This window comes from Sphaeramia orbicularis, chromosome 3, assembly GCF_902148855.1.
Source record: "Sphaeramia orbicularis chromosome 3, fSphaOr1.1, whole genome shotgun sequence".
Lineage (NCBI taxonomy): Eukaryota > Metazoa > Chordata > Actinopteri > Kurtiformes > Apogonidae > Sphaeramia > Sphaeramia orbicularis.
Window position 1 is genome coordinate 1,392,632 of NC_043959.1, and position 26,040 is coordinate 1,418,671.

General features: G+C 38.7%; 1 protein-coding gene across 1 annotated transcript in view; it reads left to right on the forward strand.

Moving 5' to 3' along the window:
• The window catches only part of LOC115412567 (leucine zipper protein 2-like), a 471,651-nt gene that overhangs the window by 356,341 nt on the left and 89,270 nt on the right, over nt 1–26,040 (forward strand).

Here is a 26,040-nt window from a genome sequence, read left to right on the forward strand (position 1 = left end):
TAAAATGAAAAATGAATGAATGAATGGTCATGCCATAGCTTCTATCCTTCTGTGACTAAACTCCTCCGTCGTTACATTTCCATTCGTCTGGTTCGTTCAGTCTCTGTTCCATTAACTCTGGTTTATCCCACAGCAGTTGTTCCAGTGTATTGTCTCCAGTAGGGCACGCTAAACCCTCATGTAAACAGGGCGGTCTCCAGGACGTTGCACCTGTTGGAATTTCTACAAGCAATCTGAGTAAATCACCTGCAAACTGCAGTTCAACCCCACATGCAAAATTCTAGATTGTGCAAGCAAATTACTACACGCAAATTTGGATCTTAGTGGATCCGACCCTATATGTGCAAATGTCATCACACAACCGGTTATAGTCATAATAAATTAAGAAAGAATTAAAACAGGTTGTAGAAATCCACTTGATTTTTGTCAGAATGAATATGAAGAAAGCTTTGCAGCACCTGGAGGGTTCCAATTCAAACTGTATGAACTGTTTAGGTTCAAATACACAATTAAATGAACCAAAGACTAATAAAAGTAGGTTTACCAATTATGACCCCTTTAAAGTTTTTTGTAATATTACTGGATTAAAAATATTGCTCAGCTTAATGAACAAAAAACCTAGCTTTCATGAGGGGCTTTCAATTTGCATTTACATTATAAAAGTGAAGAATGATGGGATTTCTAAAACCTCAAATCTCAGATTTTGGTGGTTGCTGGTGATTATTTTATCCTTAAAGGTAATATTTGTAATTCCATTGGTGTCAGTAGTGAACCAGGAAGTACCTAAAGTAATAAAGTATTACCCTTTCACCACAGCTGTTCTCATAATCAGTGAATAGTGACATATTCTGGTCAAAATCATCAACTATTAAAACACTCTATGAGTAACAGAAAAAAATGAAACTAGTGAAAGGGTAAACTGTTATTTTATTAGGGTTACATTCGTCATCAGTGTGTCCTTCTGTTTTTGGTTGATGTTGGCATTGGCTTCAGGGAACATCTGTTCAGCCGAGGTCACCACATCTGCTTCCATTCAACTGCCTCGGTATCTGCACTTAGTGTAAACAAGCAGCCAACAGGGTCAGCATATTGACTATGAGTCATTTTGTCATTAATGTCAAAAGATTTATTCAGCCAAAGTTGAAGAAACCAAATATTTAAGATTTTAAATTATAAGGATGTGGACGTGAAAGACTCAGCAAAGTGAAAATGGTATAAAAATGAAAACAGCCTTGACATAAAGACAGTGAACACACCACAGCTGCAGTCTCACGTTTTCTAATGTGGTGTTTACTAGCTCTTATTTATCTTTATCACGGTCAGAACATGACAAATAAAAAGAAGTGAGAAAACATTTTCTGGGTATCTATGATGGTTGAATTAATAAACCATGACGACAAAAAAAAAACCTAAATATTACAATAATGATAATTATCACTATATGAAAATATATCATTATAATATTGATAAATGTTTTATTACATATAAATATAACACAGCCAATGCTTGTATAACGTTATAATTTCATCTGTATGTTTCTTTATTTCATTCATTTAATTTAATAATCTAGAGAGATGTAGTGAGCTGAAACTTTTTTTTTTTTTTTTCATTCTTTTTGTTCACCTTGGGAGGAGTCTCCAAATGTACAAGAACACCCTCATGTTAACTGTCCTTCTGCTTCTGTTGTGTCATTTCTTTTCTTTGGTGGTGGTCATAATGACCACAGTTGTTTATACCAGTGGTTTGACAAAAACATCAGATCTTAGAATGTTAGAGGATTCTATTATGACCCTCTGTCAGGCTGATGCAGCTGTACTCATGTCTGCAACATAACATATAGACTTCTTTGGATGTGTTCATGCTGTCATCGTCATTTTAAGTCTTTTTTTTAGTATTTCAGAGCAGTCAACAGTGTTGGGGATGCTACTTTGCAAGCATACCCTGTAAAATTATAAGTAGTTCATCATGGCAGTAGTTCAAACAAACTACATTTCTACCCCTGGAGAAGTGTAGTTTGTAAAACTACGGCTAAAAAAAGTAGTTTTAGTAACTACTTTTAATTTTCAGCGTTAAATTAAGGATGTACGTGTGGTGTCTGAAACTACATCTGGCCCTTGGTTGGAGCAGCATGTCACTATCGGGGGTGGTGCTGGTGGGAGGGCTGTCCACGGTGGTGACGACCACACAACGTTAGTAATGATCGCACATCTGCGAAGCATTCGAGTGCTGCCGGGGCAAACCAATCAGAGGCATCGCTGGCTGTGATGTCATGACATGATCATGACTTCAAAGCAATTCAGGATCAAAGAAAAGGAACTGTCTGTGTTTAATGGAGAAATACAATTTGTATTCCAAAAAATAAATCTACAAAAACCCTTAATTTTATGTTGTTGCCCAAAACTGTAGTTTGCAAATCGAGTAGTTAACCTACAAAAAAACCCCAAAAAGTACTTGAACTACTTGACAGGCACAAAATATGAATGTAGTTTAACTACCAGCAAGTTACAGCAAAATGTGGTTTAACTACGTAGTTCAACTACATGTAGTTTAATGCTGCGTTCAGGGCCGGTTTTTGAGCCCGTAAGTCACAACTTCAAGCCACGATTCACAACTTTGTATCGTTCCAGGCAAGTCACGCCAAACTGCCTGAGCGCAAGGAATTCTGGGAGTTAGATGTAAACACACCAGCATGGTGGACTGTACGTTCTGTTCATTTATAGTCATTTCTATCCCAAAGGTGTTTGTTCTTTGGTTATTTGAGGGAAACAGAGGAGGAAACACGGTGCATAAGGACAGAGAAGCTGTTCTACCTTTGATGTTCTTTGTAGATTTGGGTTTGTATTTGGTTTTAATTTATTGTTGCACTCATCGGACTGTAAACTAGCTAACACTAGAGCAGCTGCTGATTCTACAGAACATTTACAGATAAATAATATCAGATCAATACCTGGTTTTAATAAACAATCTGCATAAACACCACATCCATGGGGGGGGCACCATTGCTATGTGACGTCAGAACTCAGAACTGGGAGAACATGGATCTAGTACGAGTTCAGGTGGAAGTCCCAGGTTTGACTGAACACTCCAGTGCATTTACGCCAGTAGAAGGATGGAGAAACAGCAGTTACAGCTGGACTGGAACGCAGCAGAAGTCTCCCCAACACTGGCAGTTAATATGAATAATACAAATCCATTAACACTCTGGGAAAATGGAGCCAAAGATAGTGTTGGTATGACTAAATAAACTCCAACAGGTGTTGGGTTTTGCATCACAATATTCACATCAATGCTCTGAAAACTAATCAGCAGATTAGGTGGCGTTCAGTGTTTTGGTAAATGGATTGAAATGTTTGGATAAGTTCCTGTGCAGCCTCTAAACTGTGTGAATATGACAATGTGTGGGAACGACGGAACAGTGACAAGTAAGCAGTCTTTTCCCTCATGCATAATCCCCCTTTGACCTCAAGTGTCCTTAAGGAAGTGCCAGGATGAGTTCAGCTCCAGCTGCCAAACGCCTTGTACGACGTCGGAGGGTATGTCGTATTTAATAGCTTATCCACTGCGAACATTTGCTTCTCTATTACCAGTAATTTCCATTAGATGTGTTCGACAGCTACATAAGTGCAGAACTTATGCGAACCAGGCTGCAGGAGGAGTTTATGAAGGAAGCAGACATGCCTTTTGCACTTAACTGACAGATATTGTAATTGATTGTGTTCTGTGTGAAATGTGTTCATTAATATATGATAGGGCCTGTCAAGTCGACCGGCCCTTCAACCTGTTTTGAATGTCTTCATATACTCTTATTTTTAACTCAGAGAGGGAAGTACGGGGAAGCATTTGAATAAGAGATAAAACTGACTTAAGCTATGCATGAATCTGTTTTTAATGTTGAAAAATAGTCCAAGTTTTCAGGAATGAAAGGCACTTGTGACACTAGATGACAAGGGAACTTTTGGTTTCCATCCCAGTGTCTATTCCACCAAACCAACAACTACTTCTTGGATGGCTGATGTATTAATTCTGTCACACCAGCAAAGTAAAAAAAGTTATTTTTAAAGTTAAACTTTCCCTGAAGCCGTTAGTGTAAGTGAATGTGGGAGCTCTGTCTGACATTATATCACTGATCACCTCATGCCTTTTATACAGAAGAAAACAACTGGAAGAGTAATGAGCATACTTTTACAAATGACTTCATAAAAGCGAGGGTGGACAATGAAAACAGACTTTTTCACTGAATATTTGCAGTGGTTATGAACAAGGTTCTTATCGTTAACGAAAACTAATGAAATGACAAAAACTAGAATTGTAAAAACATTTTCGTTAACTGAAATAAATCAAAACTATAATTAAAAGAAAAAAAACATAACTAACTGAAACTGTATTGTGTGTTTACAAAAGTAATTAAAATGGATAAAAATTATGGATAGAATTCCCTTCGTTTTCATCTTTGTCAATGTCGGATTGATATAAAATCGATTTATTTCCCTCAAGTAATTTTAGCTGCTGTCACCATACGACACTTTTTGCTCCGTCATTTGTGTTCACTTGTGTTCACTTGTGGTTTCCAGTCGTCTTCTGGTCCCCACTCTACCTGGAAACATGGAGACTAAAGCAGCAGAGTCCTGTCTGGGATTGATTTGAATAGGAGCACAGAGAAGAAGAGAAAAGATAGAAAAAAACTAAAATTAAACTAAAACTAAGCATTTAGAAAAAAACGAAAACTAATAAAAACTAGCAAACCTGCTTTAAGAATTAATTAAAATGAAGTGAATTAGAGAAAAAAAAAAGGTCAAAACTAAATAAAACTAAACTATAATGAAAAATCCAAAACTATTCGAACCTTGGTTATGAAGTGGTATGAACCAGACGCACATGGAACACATGAATGAAAACACACTAAAGGGTACACTCATGTAAAGTCAGACTTGTTTATGTTCACACCATGAGGCTTTTTCTTCTGTTCTCTTCAGAGTTGGCGGTGACTCACTGCTGTACAGTCCTTTCAGGTCCATTAGTGCAGTATGAACAGTATAAATGAAACCTGTATTTTTATTAAAGATCACCACCACTTGCAGTTACAACGTGAATATGAGACGTATGGTTCAAAGGTTCTCTGAGCGATTTCTTCAAAGCTAATGATGTTCTCAAAGCTGATTACAGAGACTGAACAGAGGAGAGGCTGAAGGGTCAGTTAATACATGAAGCAAACTAAACTGGAAAAGGATCCACGTGTACAGAGGCAGGGGGCCTTCAGTCTGGTCCAGTACAGAACTACAGCATGTTATCAGGTAGTGTCCACAGGCTCTGTTTCAGCTGCAGAGGGAACCAGGCCTGCATTCATGGAGTTCTGGTGTTACTCTGATGAATAAGAGCTTTTAGTGGGAAACCTTGTTTGGACCTGCCTTTGTAGCACTACAATACACTTTTGTACAAACACAAAACTTCCTTAATTATTACAAAATAAAAGCCTTCTAAAGTTCCAGTGGATTAAAAACATTAATTACTTAACCCTTTATTGGACAAGTGACTATATTTGGTTATTTCCACATACATTACAAGACAGTGACAACAACAGTTCCAGTGAGGACAGTGAGTCCACAGTCTGAGGTCCAATGTGGTCTACAGGGTCTGTCAGGTCCAATGTGGTCTACAGGGTCTGTCAGGTCCAATGTGGTCTACAGGGTCTGTCAGGTCCAATGTGGTCTACAGGGTCTGTCAGGTCCAATGTGGTCTCCAGGGTCTGTCAGGTCCAATGTGGTCTACAGGGTCTGTAAGGTCCAATGTGGTCTACAGGGTCTGTCAGGTCCAATGTGGTCTACAGGGTCTGTATGGTCCAATGTGGTCTACAGGGTCTGTCAGGTCCAATGTGGTCTACAGGGTCTGTCAGGTCCAATGTGGTCTACAGGGTCTGTCAGGTCCAATGTGGTCTACAGGGTCTGTCAGGTCCAATGTGGTCTACAGGGTCTGTAAAGTCCAATGTGGTCTACAGGGTCTGTCAGGTCCAATGTGGTCTCCAGGGTTTCCTGGATTTGTGGATCCCTCTCCTTCTCTTTTCTTTGTCTTTGGGTGTCTGTAAACGATAGCTCCCACTGCTTTAAGAACCTGAAAATACAGTCAGTCTCACAACAGCTCTGCCCCATTTGGATTCAATGTTGTTCTTCAGTTTCGACAGGATTGAAGCCAACGCTGTCACTCATCTGCCTCTGTCTGACACTCAGTGGGCGGAGCCACAGTGACTTCTGCTAGGGGTGACGTCACGTGCAGACCCTCCATACACTAATGTACACACACAAACAGAAAGTGAAACACAATCATATTTTATGAACAGTTCAGTGTCGGCTGCTGCTCTTTCAGACAGTTGAAGCTCAGTGTCGCTTACATCAAAAAAATAGTCCAGTTATTTCAACATAAATTCGTCCTCCGTTCCTTTTTCAGAAAATGCTCAGTGACCTTATCGTACCAAGTAAACAGGAAAACATTGAAATTCTGTTAAACTGAGCCCAGTTAGTCCAGTGGTTGTGTTTTCTTTCAGGTCAGTAAATGAACAGTTCATTTGTTTCTGTGATTCCACAGCAGAATGTGTGACGGTATTAAACTGAACTGTGTCAGTGAAGGAGCAGATCTGAAAACAGCTGTCAATCAAACTGGATTCAGCCTTTGGACCCGCCCTCCAATCAGCACGTGGAAGCCCAGCATCCGGCCCGGCAGAGCTCCGCCCACAGCTCCATTCACCCCCAGAGATGCTGAGTATCCGGGGGCGGGACAACAGGGTGTCATGTGTCCAGCGCTGGTCCAGTTTGTAGTGGTTTTAAACCAGTTCCACTCAGTCCCATTGAAGTGCATGGACGCAGAGTGTCTGCGGACAAATGCACTGAGCAGAGATGGAGGAGAAAACACAGACACGGGAATGGAGGAGAAGTGAACAACATCCAGTCCACTGATCTGGGATCAAACTGATTCTGAACCAACTGGTCTGAGAGATGAACGTGTTCCAACACATTTGGAGTCAATGAAATGAAAACAACTGAACAGATTTGAGCATTTAATGGGAGTCATTTTAGGAGAAGCTGAGCTTCCACTGCAGTCTGACACTAAACATCTGTGGAACAAATATAAATACTGATGATGATTTTAAACCATGTTAGGGTGGTCTGATCCAGACTGGTCAGTGGTTCAGTCCTGGTGAGTGACAGACAAACCACAGCAGTGTCCTCTGGTCATGTGACTGTGGAGCTGCAGTTTAGTGGCTGCAGCAGAAACAGTGACAGAACAGTCAAACCCAGATCCGTTAGTTATTTAATCCAAAGAACGTTACAGAAACACTGCATTTCACAAAGACGGTGTTGGGTTGTCTTTCACATCTCTACAAACCGTGGCTCTGATTGTGTAACTTCACTGTGGCCTTTTAATTGACATGAATAATCACATTCACATTTTCACCATTGGGAAGTGTGAGCTATTAAAGCAGCGGTGCATAGAATCATGTTGTTCTTTATTTATTTTTTTGTGGTTAAAATGAAGCTTATTGACCTTTGAAGATGAAATGTGTTGTGACAACAGCTTTAACCACCGCTGACTGTCTACAGGCGTTGTGCACGCCACGGCTAGTGTGACGCTACTGGTTGAAAATAAAAATGTCAACACTAAAATCATTGCATTTTTGATGGTTTATTTTATGGTGCAGTGTGCGGCAGGACAGGGCTGTTTGGGAAATGATTAACTTCCCCAGTAGAGAGGGAGTACCAGTGCACTGATGTAGTTCAATGTGGTTTAATATGTGTCCATACTGTAAGGTCTGTATGGGATTCAATGAAAGTCAATATTATTAATGTTCATAAAATTACCTGAGATTACATTGTATATCATAACAACTTAGGAAAGAAACTAAATGTATTTTAGCTTATTAAAAAGAGCTTTATATATCTATATCAGTGGTTCCCCACATTTTTAGGCTCATGACTCCATTTTAACCACAAACTTCTGCTGACCCCACACATTCAAAACAGACACATTGTTTTGCTAAAATTAATTTATTTTTGATCATGTAATAGTTTGCTATACTATGTTGCAAATAAACATTAATTTTAGAGGACATTTAGTCTGTATAATGTCTATTATTGTGGACATTTAGTCTATATAATGTCTATTATTGTGGACATTTAGTCTATATAATGTCTATTATTGTGGACATTTAGTCTATATAATGTCTATTATTGTGGACATTCAGTCTGTATAATGTCTATTATTGTGGACATTTAGTCTATATAATGTCTATTATTGTGGACATTTATTCTATATAATGTCTATTATTGTGGACATTTAGTCTGTATAATGTCTATTATTGTGGACAGAGGCAGTAAATCCAGGTGTAGATTACTGCACAAAGGCTCAGGATCTGTCCAGTCAGTCCAGCTGGGATTTACAAGGAGGACAATTAATACTGAACAAACTAGAACTGAAACTATGAATGATGAAAGAGCTGCAGCATCTGAAACTGACCACAGTGAACATGTGACACAAACAGAAGCACAGTGCTGCAGTTTCACACTCAGTTTGTCTGCTATGGATGGATTGGCTCTGTCAACTCACCATAGATTTTTTATTAGTAAATTTTTATTATTTTTATCAATTACTAGAAATTTCAGGAGACCCTACGTAGGGTCCTGACCCCAAGGTTGAAAAACACTGATCTATATATTTCATTATCATTCTCGTTAATTTACATTTAGTGGGTTCAGTTTCAGGAAAGTCGTTCCCTACTCAAACAAACTTCCATATAATGTTTTCGTGTACAAACTGCCCTGCCATCAGAAGTATTCTTTGGGTTGTAATAGATAAGTAACTGTGAATATGTAAACGTATTATGTATAACATATTATCTGAATATCTGAAATGAGTTTCTAAATGTGTGTGGTGGTCGTAGAACTGCAGATCTTCAGAATGACCCATATACACACTTGGTGCCAATATAGGAGCCAAAAAGTCTGGGAAAAAAATGTGAGGAGAAGCCAGTTTCTGACATTTCCCACTAATGCTGAGCGGATCCATCACTGATGTGTGTTGAGTGGTGTGAAAGTTGACCCAGATGGACAGTAAATATCAACACTCAGGGGATGTCAACACATCAACACTTTAAAATGTGTGAAATGTAACTCTGAACTTGACTCAGATAGACTCTTTGAGTGCTGTGGTCCTTTTAGATGTAGTTATCGATTGTCTTTATTAGTGCTTATACTTCTGTAGTCTGCTGTTGACTTTGTTTGTCTTTGGTTTATCACCACCACATAAAAAGGAAAACCAGAATTCAAGCCTTTCTGTGTGTAATGGAGCTGAAACAACGTCCAAGCATCAAACAGTTTCAAAACAAATACAAACAAAGGATTTTTACAAAATACAGAGAGGGAAGGGCCTTCGGGGGGGGTGATAATATCTAGTTTAAATATGGATATATGAATATATTATTACTATATCACTATATAGGACAACATAGAATATTATACGTATTTATATTATATATGTATAAGTGTTTTTGTTTGTTTTGTTTTTTAGTTTATTAATTTTTGGTATTAATATCTGTTAGGATAAGGTGTAAATGGGTATTATCATATTTGTGTATATAGGAAAAAGGATGTGTGATATTATTATTATTATTATTATTATTATTATTATTATTATTATTATTATATTGATATTGATATTCATACAAAATAATAATCGCTATATAGTGTTCATAAGGAATAGATATTGGGGGTAGGAGTACTTAGTTTTTACTTCTTCCTACTCCTTTTCGTCATGTATAATTCCATTTCATTTGTTTTCTTTATCTTATTATTATTATTATTATTAATTACTATTATTTATGTATTTATTTTTGTGGTTTGTTTGCTTATCAGTCATTTCTGTACCAGTACTTATATTTTGTTGGTTAATTTTTGTTTTTATTTCACCATCTACATGTTTGAAATAAAGATTTCATTCATTCATTCATTCATTCATTCATTCAATGCAAGCGGCATAAGTGAGCCTAATGTCGACTATAGATGTTATGAAGACCAGGACGCAGAATCTTTGAACAGAATTGAACTGAAGCTTCCATTCGATGCCTTTTGTATGTATTCAATGTGTTCAACCAGTATGTGACCCCTGTAGGTCACAAGCGTTTTGATGTGGCCAACATATGGACTCATATTTGAGTCAGTGTCCTCGGGGGGGCAGTAAATGGGCTTCTGTCAATACTCCCATGGTCACCCGGTCATTCTCCTACACAGTGTGCATCCCAACAGAAGGTGGACCTGGTGTGTCAATGTGCATTTTATGACATAAACTCACATAACATACTGGGTTATCAGTACAGCCTGTTTTTATTGTCTCTTGTTTTATTGTATTTTATTTGTGGTCATAATGCGTTCACAGTGATTACACATGAGCATATGGCATATTTGAACACATATAACACAAACATCCATCTGGTCCATTTCTACATTTGTCCCGTGCGTCTGTCTGATCAGAACATGCATTCTGGAAAAAGCATTCAGGGTTTCAGTCAATAAACCAAAGTCCAACCCCACGAACAGACTTATCGTTCTCTGATGGAACGTCTAAAAATGGCTTAAATATCATATAACATGATATCAATATCAGTAACATTCCACAAGCTCCTGTCGACAGGTGGTAAAAGGTTCTTTCACCTGCTGCGTTGGACTGTCACAGCTAAAACATCTTTTCCGTAACGGAAAACACCACTCTAGTTGCAAGTATCTACTTAGCTAATTTGTTAGCATAATTCAGCTAATTCAGTATTAATTGAGTAAAGCCTGCCAGCTAACATCATGCAAATATGGCATTAGCATTATCAAACCAATACGATATGCTAAAAGCTGATAATGTTAAGAGATTTTTAAACTTATTAGGCCTTTCCTGGTTAAATAAAGGTTAAATAAAAATAAATAAATAAAAACAGGACTGTAATGACCTAATATAAAACTGTAGACTTCAGCATAACAATTGGTAATGGATTATATAATTTGTCAACTAGATGCCAAACGCAAATTAGTGTATCCTGCACTGTACAAAGTTGACTTTACTGCATTTTTTATTTTTATTTTTTATTTATTTATCTTTTTTATTTAGAACAGCACAGTTTGCAATACAAATATAGCTTTTTTTCATATCAAATATACAAAAAAACATAAAAAACATTTGCAACAGAAGACATCATATAAGTGCTTAATTATAATCATGTATAGAAAGAAAGGAGAAAAGAAAAAGAGGATAGGAAGTATGCTGACTCATGCTAGGGGTGTCAAAGTTCAGATGAATATATTGAGGGAAGAACAGATTTCAACCATAGTGATTGCCTTTTGCTTATCAGAGTACTTCATTGAGAGAATGTAAAAGTTGACTTTACTGCATGTGTTGACATTAAGTAGCTTCAATGACTTAAAACAAGGGCCAGTTAGCGAAGCAGTGAACCTGCAGTAAACTAATAATAGCATGAACTCGGTGGGTGTCAGCCCATGTTCTTTCCCAGCTGCACCTTTTTTCTGAATATTGTAACTTCTGGTTCTAAAACGACCCCAGCTGCTAACAGACTCTAAGGCACAGGTGCCAAACATGCGTCCCGGGGCCAAATCTGGCCCGCCAAAGGGTCCAGTCTGGCCCGTGGGATGAATTTGTGAAATACAAAAATGACACTGAAGATATTAATCAGTCTTGTAAAAATCATGTTATTTCAGATTCCATACATAATAACCAATTAGATCTCATTTGGGTCAGACCAGAAAAATACTGTCATAATAACCTATAAATAATAACAACTGCTGATTTTATCTTTGTTTTAGTGTAAAAAAGTAAAATTACATGAAAAATGTTTACATTAACAAATAATCCTTTTACAAAAAATGTGAATAGCCTGAAGAAATATGAACAAGGTGAAATGTCTTGAGAAAAGTAAATGCAATGTTACCAATATTCTGCCTGTTATTAAATGTTTTGTGTATTTGTAATTATAATGTCAGTTGTAATGCACATGTGTAAATGATAAACTGATAATCTGAGGCAGAATATTGTTAAAATTGCACTTGTTTTTCTTAAGATATTTCAAGTTATTCACGTTATTCAGATTTTTAAGGAAACGTTGTAGATGTAAACTTTACCATAATGTAATTTAACTTTTTTCACTGGCTAAAATTACACTTATTTTTCTTAAGAAATGTCTTTTTTTTCAGGTTATTCACATCTTTTTTGTTTGGATAGTTTATAAAAGTAAGTATTTTCATAATTTAATGGGGGGGGGGGGGGGGGGTTGCACTAAAAAAAAGACAAAATTTGGAGTTGTCATTGTTTCTAGGTTATTATGTAATTATTTTACTGGAGATCATATTGGGCTGAATGTGGCCCCTGAAACAAAAAGAGTTTGACACCCCTGCTCTAAGGAGGGGACGAGTGGATGATGACACTGTGGATAGCTCCACTTATTTTCTCCAGTCTATAATGCAAAGCTAAGTCAGCACAGGACCCACAATAACCTGACTGAATATCAGTCAGACAGGCTTCAAAGGGACACTGTTTAGGACTTCTCTGTGCAGTGCACTGAAGAAATGAGCGTGGTGTAAAGTGCTTCTTTTTTGGGGTCTGCAGAGTGACAGCACTCTGGGAGTACCACGTGAAGACACATGCAGTTCACTGTATAGCATTCTGCATAATGTGCTGTGACATACAAGCTCCAGAGGATCTGCTTTTCCCTCTGAGTACATCCTGGGGCTAAGCAGCGTCACATTTTATGACAGCTGCCAGTTCTACATGTCCTCCAACGGTGGTCCCTGTGTTGAGGCACAAGGAGGTGCAACTGTGTGGAATTGATACTGGACCAGTTTTCGCCTGGCTGAATCACAGAGCCGGCTCCATCCAGCTCATTACCTGGGCTCAGTGTGCATGTACAGTATGTGTTGGAGGATTCACCACCCTGTACAGGTGTGTGTAGGAGGCACAGCTGAACTGCAAAGGACAGACACATGCCAGATGCTTCCATGTGGGAGAAACGTAGCATTTTTGAATCAGCGCAGCTTTATTATTATACCTCCAACTAAACTCAGACAAGACTGAAGTTATTGTCTTTGGCCCAAACAACCCAGATACAGTGTCATCAGTCATCTGGAAACTGTTACTCTAAAACACAGGTGTCAAACATGTGGCCAGTTATTCACATCTTTTTTGTTGTGGATAGAAATAGTTTCATCATCTAATGTTATTTTTTGCACTAAAACATTTGGAGTTGTCATTATTTATAGACTATTCTGCTGTTATTTGTTCAGCCCGCTGGAGATCAAATTGGGCTGAATGTGGCCCCCGAAAGAAAATGAGTCTGACAGCCCTGCTCTAAAAGCTGAAATCAGGTTTGAAATCTAGGGGCAATAATGGAGCTAAACTATAACAGCCACAGTAAATCAATCCCATCCCACTGCTGCTGGGGTCCAGACCAGAACCAGGAAGGACCACCATATGAGTCCTGTGGTCCAGACTAGAACCAGGAAGGACCACCATATGAGTCCTGTGGTCCAGACTAGAACCAGGAAGGACCACCATATGAGTCCTGTGGTCCAGACCAGAAGCAGGAAGGACCACCACACTAGTCCTGTGCTCAGATCTGTGCACTGGCTTCCTGTGGCTCAGAGAATAGACTTTAAAACAGCTCTGCTGGTCTACAAGTCTGTCCATGGTCCAGAACCAAAGTCCATCTGGGACCCTGAGAACCTCAGGGACTGGTCTTCTGCTGGTCCCAGAGTCAGGACTAAACACAGAGAAGCTGTGTTTCAGTTCTATGTGTTTCAGTTCTATGTGTTTCAGTTCTGTGTGTTTCAGTTCTATGTGTTTCCGTTCTGTGTGTTTCAGTTCTATGTGTTTCAGTTCTGTGTGTTTCAGTTCTGTGTGTTTCAGTTCTATGCAGTTAAACTCTGGAACAGTCTTCAGACCTGAACTGTGCCAGTGTTTCAGTCCAGGCTGAAAACAGTTCTGTTCAGCTGTGCACAGAAGAACTGAAGGGGTTCCGTCTGACCTCTCCTCTTTTACTTTGTTTTAATTGATTATTATTTATGTTTTATTGATAATGGGTTTTTTTTTTTTAAACAATTTTTATTTCCCAATTTTTAACAGTACAATACCGTCTCCTCAGATGAAGGAGCAGGAAAAGAGATTAAAAAAAACAAACAAAAAACAACAGAAAAACAAACAGATGAACAGAACAGCCTGTGTTGGTGTCAGAATATTTTCGGTCCTTTAACAGACACATTTGTCTGTGAATTTCAGCCATTTTCCCCAGTTTTTCATAAAGAGATTTTCTTTAAACTTCAGTTTATGTCAGATGTTCCATGACCAGTCTGTCGTCTGTGATTGAAGTCCATTGTTTATCAGACGGAGCATCAGTCTTAAACCAGCTCTTTGTTCTGGTCTTCTTCCTGACCACCAGGAGGTCTGGACCAGATGTCTGTCCTCTTTATGCACTGATTCTTCCAAATGTCCGAGGTACAGAACAAGACAAGAATTTAGGATTGCATATCCCACACATGACAGAGAGCAGAGTGAACCTTCCCTCAGAAGGGTTGGATATGTGAACGTTTCCAGAACGTGTGTGTGATCTGCATCCGTGGGATTACGGCTGTAGAGTATTCATTTGTTTACTTTTCATTTAGGTGTGATGAAATAACGAATCAGATTTTTCCAATTAAATTCTCTCCATTTAGGTGAGTGTGATGTTTACTGATCCTGTTTGAATTGTGTGTTTTTAACCTGTCTCTTTTGTAAAGCACTGTGAATTGCCCTGTGTATGAACTGTACTGTACTCATAAATCTGCCTCGCCTTATTTCTAATACCGGCCAAATGATAGTACTGCACACTTGAACCTTAGAGTACATTTACTTCTGCGTTACATAACATAGTGCAAAATAGTTCCAATGAGCTGCTAATGTGCTGACTCTATGTTTTAAGTAATAAAGAAGTAGCACACTGCAGTGTCGTCATTAGAGATTAGCAGGACATCTGTTTTCGCCAGCAGGCTGCCTACAACAGCACTTTGTGGCTCAGCATACATTCATATCTGTCCCAAGTTGAAACACTTCTTGCTGATGATATTTGGCTGTTTTGACTGTGCTGTACAGCCGCTAAAGTGGGAAAAAAAACAAGATGAATTGCTCTTTCCAAACCTACAGGGGTGCAGCTGTGTTGTGAATGATCGCCACCCAGTCCAGACTCAGTACAGTGGGTCTGTGCTGTGACACAGAACTGTGCAGGCGTCGGCTTCACTGGTGGAAAGATGTGAAGGTCCAGCTGCTGAGGACGCTTCTCCTTCTGTATCCCATCTGTTCTGTGGGACAGAGCTAACTAGTCACCTAATCACACACATTTGTGCTGAGCTCAGCAACAACACAACACAACACAACACCCAAACCTATTCTGTTCAACTCAGTCCCTTCTGTAGGACCTAAAGCTGCTCTGCCTAATGCTTTTTCAGCTTCACTGGGCAATAATTCCATAATTACCTTTCAGCCTGTTGTAACTCAACTTGTCTGACATGAATCGTGGAATTACCCACCACTTCTAAGCCATGTCGTGAGGATTTTAGCCTCTAATAGGTGATTTCAGACTAATACAGGAGTTACATGAATGACTGGCAGCTGTCATAACCAATCAGTGTTCAGATTTTTCAGCTGTGACTTTTGCTCCGGTCCTTTCCTGTGCACAGTGCGCTGTAAGCCTGGACTTTGAATTTACTAAAATGCTTTAATTCCAATGTACTTAAATGACTTCAGTTTTATTCCATTACTGTAAAATGTTCAGGATATCCTACTCATTTGTAGATGTAGTCCAAAGTACAAAAACAGTTTACATTGACTGGATTTAAATCCCTCAGTTTTAGTCCTGACCACACCTTTTGATCTGTGCAGTGCATTGTGGGTATTGTTCCTGTAGTTGTAAATGTGTTGTTTTTCTGTGCAGGGGTTCAGTGGGTTGTGCTGTTAGTGTTCATTTGGACTGAATGTGTGTGTGTCAGTGTTTCTTGGATTGTGTTTTTGTAGAGCTGCACCCTGAGTGAGAGCCATAGGCCCAGCAAGGGCTTTCCTGTTCATCTAGTTGGTTTAAAAACATACAAATATACAAACAACTTGGCATCCGTATTAACGAACAAACAAAGGCACAGGTGCAAATAAGAGTACATGTATAGATGTCAGTAACCATGAAGACTGCAATTTTTGAAAAATAAATAAATAAAATAAGATAAAAAAAACATTGTAATAGCCCTGAAGTTGACGACACCCGAGACAGCGTCTAATTCCACAGTTTTTTAGGCTTTACTGAGGACTAACAGTCAGGAACAGAAGTTTCTGTATAGCCACCACTTATGCTCTAAAACTGAGCTGAACAGCCAAACACCGTGCGTCTCTTTTTCCTTCTCTCCCACACTGTCTGCACACATGACCAAGGCACAGGAACAAACACCATCACTGCCTGAACACAAACGCCCACACAATGCACAAACACAAAAACACTCCCAACATGCCCAACACAGGGTGGCACAACATATTAAAAATAAATAATTAAATAAAAATAATTAACAAATAAAATGAGGTGGGGGGTTAGGGCTTGTTGCACAAATTCTATTCTTCAATAATTGATGGAAGCTTCAGTGCAGGTTTACGCTTCATGAGATGGAGAGTTTTCATCTAGAGCAGAAACTCATGATGGAAACTGGAAAATGTGGGTTTCATCTTCAGATGTTTACATTTGTGTCTGTAAAATGGACCCAGAATGATGATATTATTTAGTAAAAAGCTGTCTTTGACATTGTCCACTACTTAAGTAATGTCCATTACGGAAAATTCTTCATGAAGGCAAACGTTTGTGTGAAGCTGGTCATAAATGTCCAGTCAAAACGCTTCCACAAACATACAATGGAAAAGTACATGAATTGTGGTTTCAGTCTCATCACAGGAAACACAGTTCGGCGTTCCTGTTCGTCTAGGATTGTTCTTGTCCAGTGTAAATCTTTCTGCCTTGCCAAATTAAAAGCACTTCCTGTACTGGCAGACTATAGTGAGCAGACTTCCTGCCTAACTTCCATCCACACCACAATATATTAAGTATAATAATTATACAAAACAATTTATATTGCATAAGATTTTAGTTTAAATCAACTTGGAATGAGTCCAATGTACTGATGATATTAAGTCTAATGATTATACAACGCAAATGACATTGCAACAAATTTTCAGTTAAATTAACTTGGCGTTTAGTGTGTTCTTCTTAAAATAGCAATTTCATTCAAATTAAACATTTAAGTTTAATACACTCAAGTTTTCATTACTTAAATTTTTTTTAAGGCAACCGGTTTACTCAAATTTTTCAAGTCAACTCAACTTATCCGGTCTGCAGTGTGGTGTGAATGTATTTAGAAGACAGAGCTGCAGTTTCTGGCTTTCTTTCCACCGATATCTCCTGCATTTTTTTAAGATTTGACCTGCAGGAGTTGAGGGAGTTGTGCTGTACTTTTCACTTCCTGTACTCATGATTGTACAGATGCATTAAATCAGTGCATGATGATGCAGCGCTAATATGTTGGTTAAGTAGCTCTGACGGCCCTGGGCTGCAGCAGCACAGTGTGAAGAGTGTGGTCAAGTGGAGCTCTAATAACGCTCTTGAGCACAACACAAAGACAGTGCAAGACATTATTCAGCATCTGAGCCTCATAATGTCCCTTTTGTTATCCTTAATGAAAAACTCAAAGAGCTACTTTCACCCAAATACTTGAACTTAATGGTACATCATTAGTTCTCCTGGTAAGATCCCACTGAATGTGTCTGCAAAAAGACAAAACAGGCAGCTTATTTCCTCATCACCTTCAGTCTTCTGGGGCCAGTAGACTTTTGTTCTTCTGTGGTTGAAGTGTTGTTCGGTTTTGTTGCACACTGTGGTGCAGATGGTACACAAAATGTGCTTTTCTGTGGGTCATCACCTTGAGAAACTCTTCAATCAGTCACTAGGACTCACCATCTCTGGCCACAGACATGTTCAACATAGCAAATACAAACAGGATTACATGACAGAAGCTCTACCTCTCAATTCTGGAACTACCGTACTTTCCGGGCTATAAGCCACACCCACCAAATTTTAAAAGAAAAAAATATTTGTACATCAGAGTGTCATTAGTGTCAGACTGCAGTGGAAGCTCCTCTTCTCCTAAAATGACTCCCATTAAATGCTCAAATCTGTTCAGTTGTTTTCATTTCATTGACTCCAAATGTGTTGGAACACGTTCATCTCTCAGACCAGTTGGTTCAGAATCAGTTTGATCCCAGATCAGTGGACTGGATGTTGTTCACTTCTCCTCCATTCCCGTGTCTGTGTTTGTTCATTCCATCTCTGCTCAGTGCATTTGTCCGTAGACGCTCAGCGTCCATGCACTTCAATGGGACTGAGTGGAACTGCTGGAAAACCACTACAGACTGGACCAGCACTGGACACATGACACCTGTTGTCCCGCCCCCGGATACTCAGCGTCTCTGGGGGTGAATGGAGCTGTGGGCGGAGCTCGGCCGGGCTGGATGCTGGGCTTCCACGTGCTGATTGGAGGGCGGGTCCAAAGACTGAATCCAGTTTGATTGACAGCTGTTTTCAGATGTGCTCCTTCACTGACACAGTTCAGTTTAATACCGTCACACATTCTGCTGTGAAATCACAGAAACCAAATGAACTGTTCATTTACTGACCTGAAAGAAAACACAACCCCTGGACTTCCTTGCTTCAATTTAACAGAATTTCAGTGTTTTCCTGTTTACTTGGTACGATAAGGTCACTGAGCATTTTCTGAAAAAAGGAACGGAGGACGAATTTATGTTGAAATAACTGGACTTAAGTTTTGATGTAATCGACACAGCTTCCCCTGTCTGACAGAGCAGCAGCCGACACTGCTGTACATATATAAGCCCCACCTGACTGTAAGCTGCAGGTGTCCATGTTGTAACATGAAATATTTCCACAGACAGATGGTAAACAGACCGATTATTTCAATATTTATTTCCGTACCTTAACTGCTTTTGTCCAAACAGTGTCTGTAACGTCAGTAAACGTCAGGAACAGGCTGGTTCACAAACCCACAACAGTCACTGGTCTGTGTCTTCCTCTTCTTCTGCTCATTAAACCACTGCAGTCGTCTTCTTCAGTGTTCTTCAGTTGAACATCCTCAAAGGCTCCGTCACACTCCTTCTACGTCTCTCCTCTGTTGTTGCTCAATGGCACTTCGGTGCTGCAGCTCTAGTTCCTTCTTTACAGACACATCGATTGGTTTGAACTTCAAAGCTGCATCGTGTGCATTTCTTCGTGTGTTTTCCATGATGAGGGTTTGTGCAAAATGATTGTTCAAAGTTCAGATTCAAACTCCTCCTCTTCACCACCTCTTCCTCCTGTCTGTCTCACTTTTGCACTTCATGTTAGAGCGCCCCCTGGAGCACATTCGCCTGTAAACATCTATACTCGAGCTGCATTGCTGTATAAGCCGCAGGGTTCAAAACCAGAAAAAAGTAGCGGCTTATAGTCCAGAAAGTCAATATGGAGCTTCCCAGATCAAATCTTTACTGTTTCGATTTTGTCAATTTAATGATGTTGTAAATGGTGATACTGAGGTACAAGAAAAATATCAGACTGGGGGCCAATCCCAATTCACCCCTTACCCCTACCTACCCCTTACCCCTACCTACCCCTTACCCCTACCCCTCCATTTTGTGTGCTCCCGTGGAGGGGTAGAGGTGTCCTGATTCTCTATGAGTCAGAGGAGAAGGCCTAAAGGGGAGGGGGCTGTTTGGCCCCAAAACAGAGATTTTTCAGGACCATACTACAATCGGAGGGGTAGGAGAAATCTCCCATAATTCTGTTTGTATCACTGGAAAGATGGAGGCAAACACAACAATAAAGTGCAGCAGTGAAAGAAACACACAAATGTACGTATTTTTATTTGTAAGCAACTTAATCATTTGATTGACCGTTTAATGCCGTTTCAGTTATAGATCACATTTCTGCAGTTTGTGGTTGATAACCGCAAAAAGATTCCCAAAGCACAGACGGTTACAGCTGCTGACGGCATGGGGATTTATTTTAGAAAAAAGTTGTTGCATCTGTTTATAACGGCAGCGATGACTGCTGATGACCTAACAGGGCTCTAAGGGTTGGCCCATTTCATATAGAATGTTTCAACTCCTACTTTTTGCAAGAGAGTTGTAAAGGGTAGAACCAAGGGGGAGGGCCAAGAGGGAGGGGAAGGGGTGAACTGGGATTGGGCCTTGATCTGACAAGAAAGCATCATCTTCAGTGGCATCGTTTACCTTTTAAGTCTTTGTCACAGGAAGAAACGACCAGTCATTTACATTTACAACCGTCACAGATCTTTTTGCTTTAGGGTCAATTTGTCAACAAATAAATGATGCAATTTTTTCTTCATATTTAGTCATTTTTTCTGTTTTCAAAGTGTAAAACATAGTTGTGTGCACATTATTTTCATTTTCTAAAATCTGTTAAACCAGCATTTTCCTTTCTATCTGAAGTCTACTTCCACAGATACTGTCGACTCAGACAAAATTTTAGACTTCACAAACACTTCAATTTCTAGAGCATTTAATCTTAGTTCAGCAACAGCCATTAGGGTAAGAGCTGTCTTCTAAAGGGTTTTTACTGCTGTAAAAGGCCAAAACATGTCAGTTTAAGGGTCAGTCATCCAGCTGTGAGTGCTCTGGGCCACACTAGTGTCAGAAAATAGAGAATTTATGACATTTATGGTCAGATGGACTGGAGTGTAATTGACCCCCCCCCCCCTTTTTAATTTGTTTTTTTTTTTATATAATGTATAGTTTTTTTTATATTTCTTGTTGCAAGAGATTATATCTTATTACACTTAGATTCTTTGGTATAATGTTTAACCTTCCAGTACCCCGTTCACCAAGGCCCTTACTAAGCACCAAGTGTGCCTTTTTGGCACACTTGTGGAATAATGTCAAAAAAAATGTCATAGTTTGTTTTTAATTATTTTACACTTTTTTCTATTTCATCAACTTGAGCCGTAAATAAAAATACCAAATACGCAATAATTGTCACATTTTTTAACCCTTAAATGCCGTGTTTGTAATGGAAACAAACCATTTTTTTGGATGCAAAAAGCACAAAAAATAAAATTTTGGTGCTAGGTCAAATGTTCAAAAATACTAGCATCTGTCACCAAGTGTGCATAAAATGCACACCTATAAATCAAACTATTAAATATTACATATTGATTTATTTTTCTGCTCTAATTTGATTTTATTTTTGTAAATCCAGGTCAGCCCTAATCATACAGATCAAATGTTAGAAATAGTGCGTTTTAGGCACACTTGGCAGACAGATGCTAGTCTGGTCATTTTCTTTTGTTTACAATGTGCACATGTGAGTTGGTGGACAGAATTTTAAAGATCATGCAAAAATGAACAACTTTTGAATTCTAACCTTATTTAAATTGAGAAAAATAATATGAAGTTTTTTCAAACGAAATGCAAAGTGTGCCTAAAAGACACACCTGGATACCAGAGGGTTAAAGCGTTAGTTTTACAGTGTTTCGTACATGTACCTTTACTGACTCCCTCACTCGTGCATAAACACTGCGCTGTCATTTTCAGGTCGACTCATTTCTTGTACATCTTAAGGCGGCCTTACTCTGTGCGAGTTTAGAGACGATTTCTCACTCGTGCGACTCTTTCTGGGATCGGGCCCGATGTGCCTCTAATCATGTGTCGTGCTTGGTGCAGTGTACATGGGGTAAAGAGAAGCGATTAGCACCTCACGACCACCTCACGACCAGCAATCGTGTGTTCGCAAGGAAAACGGAGCTGTTTGAAATCCTGCTCGCTCCTCGTGAGTGTATCGTACTGTCAAAGCAGCGCCACGAACCGATGTGCCTCAAATTCTCACACTGTGCATGCGCGAACACAGACGCGTACAGTAGCGTACAAGCTGACAGTAGCTGGCTGTTGTCCTAGTGCAGTTTAGCTTTTGCAGCTTACCTCTAGTTCCTGCTGTAGGATGACAGCCCATACTGTCCACGTCTGGACAACCAATTCCTGCACCAAACACATCGTTGTCTTTTCTTCTTTTTTGATTCCCCGCAGATAATGGCACATATTACCAAAGCAGCTCGTTGGTTTTTGTTTAGCACTACCATTTCGTGACTCATGCTAATACACAATCGTCTATGCACTTTTACGGATTCCTTGGTATTTTAACGTTGTATTTCCGGATACAACACTCAAACGTGTGGTGCGTCCTGTGGTGTATGGTCCTACAGTGTGAGCAGTCAGGTCGCATACGAGCGTCGGTCCGTGCAGTGTGAGAACAGGAATCGTGAGTCTGACTGTACGACTGATTCGCACAGTTTGAGATGGAGCTGCGTGCAACGATCGAAATAATCGCACAGTGTATGGCCGCCTTTAGAGATGACTGCCTTGCAGGCGTTTTTGTGGTTCTCAGGACCACCATCATGCTTTTACGGAGTCGGATAGATTAGCTCTAAACCCACCCTGTAATCTGTTCACATACACAAGTGCAGAAAAGGCGTGAAGTACATTTGTATGCACGTAAATATGCACATAAATGCTACATATATGGAAAAGGACAGAGGGTTTAGATCAGGAGTCTCAAACATGCGTCCGGCCAAAGGTTCCAGTGCAGCCTGTGGGATGAATTTACAAAGTGCAAAAATTTTACAGTTAAGGCATTTTCCTGCAGGTTCCACATCCAGACCAATATGATCTACAGTCAAATAATAACAGCATAATAACCGACAAAAAATAATGACTCCAGATTTTTTTTTTTGGTTTGATGTGAAACTAATACTACATTATGTCTATAAATAATGACAACTGCAAATTTTTGTCTGTTTTAGTGCAAAAAATAACATTAAATTATGAAAATATTTCCATTTCCAAACTCTCCTGTACCAATAAAATGTGACGAACCTGAACAAATGTGTCCAACCTGAAATGTCTGTATTAAATTCAGTCCAGTTTGAACTCTTTTCTTCCTGTTCCTCAGTGTTTAGTGTCTTTGGAGATCTGATCCAGAATGCACATGGACTAATGACAAGTGGAGGAAGAAGACTGAGAAAAATGCACTGATTATTTCTTAAGAAATTACATTTTTTTCAGGTCATTCACACCTCTTTTCTTTGGATAGTTTATAAAAGTAAGTATTTTCATAATTAAAGGGGTTTTTTTTGTTTATTTTTTTTAACTAAAACAAAGACAAAAATTTGCAGTTGTCATTATTTACAGGTTATTCTGTTCATATTTTACTGGTTCGGCCTCCTGCAGATCAAACTGGGCTGAATGTGGAACCTGAAAGGAAATGAGTTTGAGAGCCCTGGTTTAGACTGAGTCACTGAATGTGTTGGTCTTTTGTCACTTCTTCTGGATTAGTTTGAAGAATAGACCCTCAACTACAGTAATTAGCTCATTGATAAACTCATTAAGATTTTGAAATGTGCTGTTGAATCAATGAAAAAGAGTTAATGAATCTCCACCGGCCGCTGTGATAAACCTGCCTCTGATTCCATCACAGTTTTTAGACAAAACCAACAGTACGAGCTTAGCTACGTAACACAAGCAGGACGTTCCTTTCAGTTTTCTGAGAATTTATGGAAACACCATTAGGTTTCTGAAGCCATCAGGAGAATTTCAGACCCTTTATTCTCTCTGTACATTTTTGAGTGTGTGTTACATTTCTGTCTCATTTTTACCAAGTCTGGAAAGAATATTCTCTTTCTGATTCTAAGATAAAAACCTTATTTGAACATGTCCTTTCAATGCTGAAAGAAACCCACAATAAAGTGATATGGGATATTTGACATAAAATGTGTAACTTCACGCATGGATTTCTCCGTTTTTGAAGTCATGCCATGTTGACTTGTTCATATTCTTCTGTCTCATATCCAGTGCATATATTTTTTTTTTTCTGCTGTTCATTATATGTAATAATATAAAGCAAAAAAAGAAAGTCAAAAGGGAACCCAAAACCAGATGAATATTACATTAAACAGCCTTGAATTGTTCTTTTTATCTCACCAGCCGATAGGCCATGAGCTTTTGTGAAGGCGCTGTGTCCATCATCGTCTTTGTCGTTGTCTTTGTTATCGTCTTCTTCATCGTCTTCATTAACAATTCCTTCACACATCTTCTCTGATGAAACTACTGGGCAGAATCATTTAAAATGATTAATTATATGTAGCTTCCTTGGGACAATTTCTACAAAGTGTGTTCACAGTTTTGAGATACTTCGATTTTAGAATTTTTTACGATTTTTTGAATTATTAAAATGTGTCTTTAATTATAACGGGCCATATTTAGATGGGTTTTTTTATATGGAAATGGTTACAGACCTAAATATAATTGAGCACCGATAGGAAGTCATGTATGGACTTTCTTTTGGGTCTATGACCTTTGACCTTGAGTAACCTTGAAGGGTCAGACTCACAGTCACCAATGTCTAAATTTCAACAATCTGCTCTGAAACTACTGGTCGGTTGCATTTTTAAATATTTTATGTAGCTTTCTTGGGTCAATGTCTACAAATTTTGTTCACAATTTTCAGATATTGGGATTTTTGACGCATTTTGGAAGTATTAAAATTTGCCTTTGCTTATAATGGTCCATATTTTAATGGCTTATAACGAGGGCTGTGTATCGGCAAGAATCTGGTGATACGATACAGATCACGATACTGCAATCACAATACATGTCACGATATGATACTGTTAAAAAGGCAATTTTTTGTTTGTTTCTTTTTTAAAAAGGATTATTTCCTGGAAGAATTAATTTAAACCAGAAATCTGCACAAATACACGTTTATTTGATCCCAACAGGATCTAATGTTCTATCACCAAATGTTCAAACTGTGTTCAAACTGAAATTCTGTTTTACAGACATTCCAGTTTCAGATCCTGTTCAAATGTTCAGATTCTATTAGTTCACAACTAACATCAGAACAGGATTTGAGTTCAATCCCAACAAAGGAACCAACATTATTGAATAAAAGAGTGTTAAACAATAATAAATAAGATATAAACAATAAATAAAAATAAAAAATGAACCTCCACAATATCTTCATTTGAATAAATACCTAAAAATATTGATACAGTACTTTTTAATATTGATACACTATTGTAAAATGAAATATCACAATATATTGCAGAACCGATATTTTCTAACAGCCCTACTTATAACAAGATTACAGATATCAAGTTAGTTACTATTGAGCAGGGACAGGAAGTCACATATGGACTTTCATTTAATTTGTTGAGTTATCCTCAAATGAAAGTACCACCCTCTTCTATTGGGACATTAACCTCCTCCATCAGGACCACAGGGCTCCAACGTAGCGGCAGAACCTGACATCCTCGCAAATTCAACTTGTTACTGATTCTTGACAGAACATGTTGGTGAGCTGAAGGGACATTGGTCTGATTTTCATGGTAGAAATTGTGTGACTGAAGTGTTTTAGACCTCCTCGTGCTTCATTGTGCTGTTTTATTGGTTCATCTTTAAATCTAAATGGGCACTTTGGATTAAGCATTCTGTTGGGTTAGGATCAGTCTTACTAAAATAACACCATTAAAAAGGGAAATTCCATCTCCTTTACTGCAGTTATTACCTTCAGCTCCAGTGTCCTGTCGTCTTTACTTGCTCTCTCTGGGCTAATTTTCATTGTTTCACAGAGGATGAGTATCAGACGTACATTTCAATGAATACAAGAACACTGACAATACAACCCATTTCTATTCTGACAGTGCTCTGAATTTGATCTGGGTCATATGGACAGCAGCTTTTGTAATTCTGGATAGATTTGAGACACATTCATTTGTTCTCAACTGGGATTTATTCTGCATTTTTAGACATATCTTTGTCCTGTTTACAGTCACCAACTACTAGTTTGCAAAGTTGAAGAAGAATTCATGACTAGACCAACAGAAAAGCCCA